The following is a 7,103-nucleotide window of genomic DNA, read 5'->3' as shown; positions in this document are numbered from 1 at the left end:
ACAAGAAATTTCATTCAATTCACTTAAATGAGAAGACAATTAGACAGAGGGAACCTTGGATGAAACAAGTAGATGAACCTAGTACACCACTAAAAGACTAGCAAAACATTATAAGCAGGACCTCAAGTGAAAAACGAAGATGAAGAAAACACCTAACTATGAAGAAAGAATAATGCACAAAGACATGGAGAACATCCGATGTGGCCACTATGGAATAAAATCAAGGCCACGACACTTACAAGGAAAGATGAATAGTCAAGGATGAAAGCCTTGGGAGGAGTCATACCAATAACGAACAAGCTTTAAGTGATGAGATTGTGTCAAAAGCAAGATTTGGAATAAGGGAGAAAACAATTGTCCATAAGAGCAAATTGAAGGATAAACAGAATTGCGATTACTTCTATGTCCATCAAACAGGTTCAAGAACTTGTTCCCAAAAATAAAAGAAGATGGTCAATTGGAACATGTATTGTCCACTCCAGAGAATAAGGGCTGAAACTCAGAATCACAAAGGAAGCAAAACTGGAAGGCACAATTCTTGGTAAAGGCAAAAACATGTGGTGAGGTTTTGTACCATGCTTAGCATTTATTATAGACAAAACTAAGGAGTCTAGCATGTCCATTTCTTATGAAATAGAAATACATGTCAATACTGCTAGATCTCCAGCTTAGCTCAAGGTGACTGACAATATTGAAGAAGTCTCCCCAAATAGCTTATAAAAGAAAGAATTGTGTTAATGTTGGGAATGATAAAAGCAGCACATAGGATCCTTAAAATTTGGCTAAGAATACTGTCTCAGACTCTGTGGTTCTTCAAGTAATCAAAATATCTTACTCAGTCATGTACATTTGATTTTATGTCCTATACCATGATAGGTTCATGATCTTCTTAAAGTCTAACATCATGACAGTCACAGACGCAGGCTTAAAATCAAAGATTGCATATGGTTAGCAAATGCTCCAGGTATGTATTCTTTTCCCTATAGTCCATTATATGCTCAGATCATGGAACAACTTGGACAACCTATTCTCCCTATCCTAGTCTAATCTAGCCATCATTAAGAGTGTATTGAGAAGAGAAAAAGTGAGTCATGATGATAATCTTGAAAAAGCCACAACTACAAATCACACTCTTCTCAAAAAGACTCATCAGTTGCCCCTTTCATCACTACATAAACCTGCTACAACTCATCTAAGTCCCTCACCACAGAACCAAACTGAAAACAAAATGGCTGATCTCTCTTTAGGTTTCGATCAATGTCACGACCCAAAATCCCTTAGTCGTGCGGGCACCTACCGATTCCCACCTTAGTAGGGGAACCCTTTCACAAATCGTTAATTCAACAACAATAAAGTAAATAGGACAATAGAAATATAATCTCAAACGTAAATATAAATAAGTGCAGAATATAATACTAATGCAACCGTAAGGAATCTGGTCTAAAGACAGTACAAGAGCCACTACTACATCAACTAGTTTGGAATAAGTACAAGTCTCAAAATAAGAAAGTCTCGGAGTAACAAGATAAGACAAGTAAGAATGAAAAGTCTCCGGGCTGCAGATCCATCAATGTGTTCACCCTAGACACTCGACAACAAAGGCCTCGGGAATCAGTCACGAGGAGTAGATGTGGAACCTGTCACGTACTCTGCACTCTTAAAAAAATGCAGCAAGGTAGTAACAGTACAAATACTATGTACTGGTTGGTATCATAGGCCGGCAACAGTTAGCTAACATATATAAAGTAAGAGACTGAAGAATAGACATGCTCACATTCAAGTATAAACACAACACAACTCAAGAATAGCAACTCAAGTACAAAAAGATCAAATAGTCGAATCATAGCCTATAGTGAAGCATCTAAACACAATTCTGCCAAGTTTCCCACAATTCCTCATAATAACCACAAATAGAAGTACAACCAACAAATCCGATCAATAGATGTAAAATGAGATGATGATAATGAATGCATATGCAATGCAATGATATGCAATGGCCAACGTAATCTCTATACACACATGCTCCGGGCGAAATACCTCTACGCCTCGACAGTCATGACCTTGGGGGACCCGCGAAGTCCATGTACCACTCTCGCAATCCCGAAACAGACCTCGGGCATCACACACTTTCTCTATCCCGATACAGACCTCAGGCATCGGCCTCTTATCTCTCTCATCATCACCCAATACCAAGTCTCAGCTCATATCAGTGTATCATGAAAGATGAGAATGAGTGTTATGCATAATATCAATGATCAATGATCAATGATAACATATCAAATCAATCATACCACACATCAACAAATATCTTAATATCAATAATAAGCCAAGTTCTTTCCTCTATCCAAGATAATACCCAATAAGTGAGGGATAGCAATTTCACAATCACGATAAGGCGACTAAGTATCAAGTCTAATATCACACACGTGGCAACAAACCAATAGATCACAACAAGGCAACAAGCCCACAATCAAACAATAGTACCAACCTAGGTAATCCATCCCAACTGCATACCCGAAGGTGTAACAAGCTGTTTTTTTTATAATCGTTAATTATACATATGATTCTCTAATCGAAGTCTAACCATAAGGTAAACCATAACCTACCTGGCAGCCGAGCGGGAGCCACGAACAATCAAACCTTCGCCTTGCCTTTTCAGAGAACCTCCAAGTACTCAAAGTCTATCCATTATTGAATTCTAAGTTAGAAATAAGAAGCAACGATACCCATATTGCTATACTATCTTTTGAATCAAAATCAACTATGGGAAAGGAGAAAACAGGCCCACAAGGGCAAAACGGTTATTTCAAAGGTGAAATCGACAACCCAACATTCTAGAGGTTCGATCCTACTATTCAATTGCTAAATTAAATCAAGATTAGGTCAATTTCATCATTCAAATCAAAACCCTCAATTTGTGTATAAACCCTAACTTTTAATCATTCAATTCATTAACATAAATGGAAGATTCAAGCCTATTAGTCCCTAATTTATCAAATTTCATGCTTAGATTAGTCAAATCCACAAACAAATTACATTTAGAAAGAATAAAACTCAAATAATGAAGTAAACATTAAAACCCATCTTCCTTCTTAAGTTCTATAGATTTTCTAGCATAGATTCAAGTTTAGGAAAGGTAAAAGATTGAAATCTAGGTTAGAGAACTTACCCTCAAGAGAAATATGGTTGAAACATCCTCAAATTGCCTCAAGGATGCTTAGGAACAATACACATAAGGATAGAAAATGAAGGGCTTTAACTACGCATTAAAAAAGATTTTGGTCTCGTCGTTCGTTGTAGCGATTGACGGTCCGGTACAGCTAGCCCGCCACAACGACCTTCTTCTCGTTGTCACGAGTCCGCTACAGTGGATCCTCGTCCGTTGTGGCGACTCACCACAAAACCAACACACTCGCCATAGCGGCCGGTACTCGCTATAGCGGGACCGCTACCGCGCACATAGTGCCGCTACGGCGGACACCAGACAACAGAATAATCCTGGCTTTTCATTAACTTAATCTCAAAATTCGACAATCACCCGAGACCTCCCAAATACAAACCAGACATGCAATAATACATAAAAATATGCTACAGACTCACTCATGGTCTTGAAATTCCCTACGGGGGTCTATTTGACCAGGTCAACACCCAATGGCCTTAGGTCAACTTTCCAACCAATAACCCAAAACTCTCCTAAGTGCCTCGGGAATCGAACTGAACATCCCACTAAGTGATAATCGATCATCCAGACCTCTCGAAATCACCGAATTTTTAAAAAATATTTTTTTACCCAAAAGTCAACTATCGGTCAAATATTTTTCACTTTAAGGCTCTATTTCACAAAAGTCATCATAAATCTCACCCAACTACCTCGCGAACTGTGCCATCCATCCCTGCAGGTCAAAATCACACTAATAGGGATCAAGGAAAGTTCAACAGAGGTAAATGGGTCACAAGCGTCAACCTCTTCCTTTCACAAACTCTCTTGATTCCTCAAAATCAGATTATATTCTTCATGTCACCCTTGTTAATCCACCCTTCCTTATTATACAGATACATACACCAACTGAAAAGGTGAAAAGAGGAAGAAAATAGGTTGGAGCTCATAGAAAAGGGAAATACATGAAAAACTCCAGAGTAGGGAAGAATATGGAAAAGATCAGTGATAAAATAATTCCTCGAGAGAATGAATTGTTTGACATCGCTAGCTCATCACAAAATAATACAATCGGGAAATTACGAAAAAGGAGTAGGTTAAAACATATAAGAACCCTCCACCGTCTAGGAAAGAAGAGCAGCCCCGGATCTTGGTCCTCATAGACAAAACCGGTGAAAAAATACGGTGGGTCTTCTTGGGGGAAAGGGTAGACCAAGAGAAGGGAATGATTCAAATGAAGATTACCGGGAACTAGACGAAGAGATATCCTCTCCTTCCAACCAAATTCATTCTGCACCTCCCAGCTAGAATTCCCTATGACTTAGATTGTAACTTCCACATTGGTCACATTCGCTTTCCAAGTGACTAGGTTCTCTCTAATTTTATCCATGTATAAATCATAGTATTTAGGTCTCAAGTCTAAGTACAAATGATCTGTTGTGTATGATTGTACTCAAGGGACTTGAATTGTACTTGTTGAAGCTAATGAGAAAAAAAACTATTGCATATCTTACAAATCAGTGCCTTATTTATGTGACATGAATGTTATTTTGACTTAATAAGTAAATGTTCTTATCTTGTATATATGTGATAGCCCCAGTGGCCATGAGTTCAATATTGATTAAAATTTACTGGCCATAATCTGAGGTTACTTTTTAATGATGCCAAAAAAGGGGAATATGTGTGTGCTTACTTGCTTTATGACTCATGCGCTAACATAGTTTAATCTTAGTTCAAATTTGAAGCTATGAGAATGTTTGGAACAAGTTGTACATAGTGTAAGAAGCACAAGGTTTATCATTATCAAAAAGGGGAAATTTGTTGGCATAAAGCCATGTGTGAAATTTTGATGATTGACAAAGTGAAACTACAATGCAAAGAAACCATGTCCAGACAAAGTATTTGAACAATGCTAGACAGATGATGGTTGAGGTTTAAAAAATATTCCAAATACAGTGATATGCAAGCAAGCAGGATGGTTGGAACTGGTCCAAGTATATGATCTATCACATAGACAGATGCAGAGCAAAAGAGATAAAGATGACTCAGTCCTAGAGCAGTTCATTGAAGAATAGAACAAGCATGAAAAGATGTTATATCAAAAGAGTCAACAATTGCAGTAGAGGAATGATTTAGGTTATCACGTGCAGTGGATGAAGACCCAGACGTGAAGAGATCATAAGAAGAGAATGTGAAGGTGACTTAAGACTTATAGAACAATGTTCAGAAGAAAATTTTCAAGTAAAGAGAGTTGCAGACAAAACATATCAACCAGGTCTGCAAACATGTTCCAACATAGAAAAAGAACATGATCAAAGTCAAAGAGCTAGAAAAGACTGAAGACATGATTTATTCCGGCAATGAATAAATCTAAATAAAGAAGAAGACAGACACAGAGCAACACATGATTAATTAAACATGACTGTCAACATGTTCCGTCATCCAGCATAAAAGCAGACTCAAGACAGAGTTGCAGGAATGAACGCGAAGGGGAAGATGAAACAGGTTTATGAACAAGTTCCTTCTCAGACAGGGCAGAGATTCAAAGACAGACAAACCAGGTGGATAAAATAGGTTGGTGAACATGTTCCAGTGAAAGTCCTACAGTAACTAGGATTTGCAGATTTATGGTAAAGACTTGGCGGTCAAGTATGCAGATTTCATAGCCATATTTATTGGGATTAGTAAGACTTCTACAAGGACAAGAAATGGACTCAACAATGCAAGAATCCAAATCCAATACAAACCCTAACATCTCATGGGCCTACTCAAAGAGAGTTTTGTGTTTGCCGACCTTCTATGCACTCAATGCTATAAATATCCAAGTCTTACCACGAAAAAGGTTTGCGCACCCATAAAGATAGAATTCAGAATATTGAGCGATCGAAAGATATATCAAGAATATTCAAGAATCCAGGCGTACGTCCCTAGTGCAAGAAGAAAGATTGAAGGAGTAGTTCTACTGTATATTGTTTTCCACTTCTTAAGACTAGAAAACTTGTATTAGGTTGTGATATCGAGTAGTACTTTATCCACTTTATTAGAAGCAGTCAAGTTAGTACAAAAACATTATAAATTCATCTTCAAGTTGGAGATCAACTTGAAGGTTGCTTGCTAGTTAGAGGTTGATTAGGAAGATAGGAATTAGATGTTAGTTCCTAGGTTACAGAAGTTGTAACTTGAATTTGCGGAGGCTCATCATTGTAGTGGAGTTTTGGAAAAATCCTACAAAGGTGTAGGTCGCAGTTTTTATCACCTTTGTGGGACGGGTGGTTCCATGTAAAAACCATTGTGTCCTTTAGTTTCCCGTTCATTATTTTGCAAACACGTATGTAGAACAGGTAGAGCAACGTGTTCTATCCTTAGGTGAAAATTAGGTATTGATCAGGATAAACACTTAGGTCGTGCAACTACAACAGACCTTTTTAAGGAAACTGAAGAGGTGTCAGAGTAAAAGGTCAATACTGGTAAGAGCAGCTTCCTAATTGCATCTCATGCATCTAAAGGTACTCTCAGAAGAATTTCTGAAATGACAGGCTTCAATCCAGGTAATTTTCCTTTCACTTACCTTGGTTGTCCTATTTACACTGGGAGGAAAAGAATCCACTATATATTTTGCTGATATCACTACTAAAATTCTTAAGATGATTGGAGGTTGGTAAGTAAACTTACTATCACATGGTGGCAAATCTATTATTATTCAGCAGGTTCTTCAATCTGAAACTTTACATCTATTGGTTGTTATATCTCCACCTAAAACTGTTCTAAAACTAATTGAGAAATACTTTGCAAATTTCTTTTGGGGTCAAAGTGAAGGGAAAAACAAGTACCATTGGAGTGCTTGGAAAAACCTTTGCTATCCTAAAGAAGAGGATGGATTGGGGTTCAAAGTTGTTGGCATAAAGCATGTAAGTTCTTATGATTGACAAAGTAAACAAACGAGGCA

The sequence above is a fragment of the Lycium barbarum genome, chromosome 5 (assembly GCF_019175385.1).
Source record: "Lycium barbarum isolate Lr01 chromosome 5, ASM1917538v2, whole genome shotgun sequence".
Classification (NCBI taxonomy): Eukaryota; Viridiplantae; Streptophyta; class Magnoliopsida; order Solanales; family Solanaceae; genus Lycium; species Lycium barbarum.
This window is presented reverse-complemented; position numbering follows the sequence as displayed.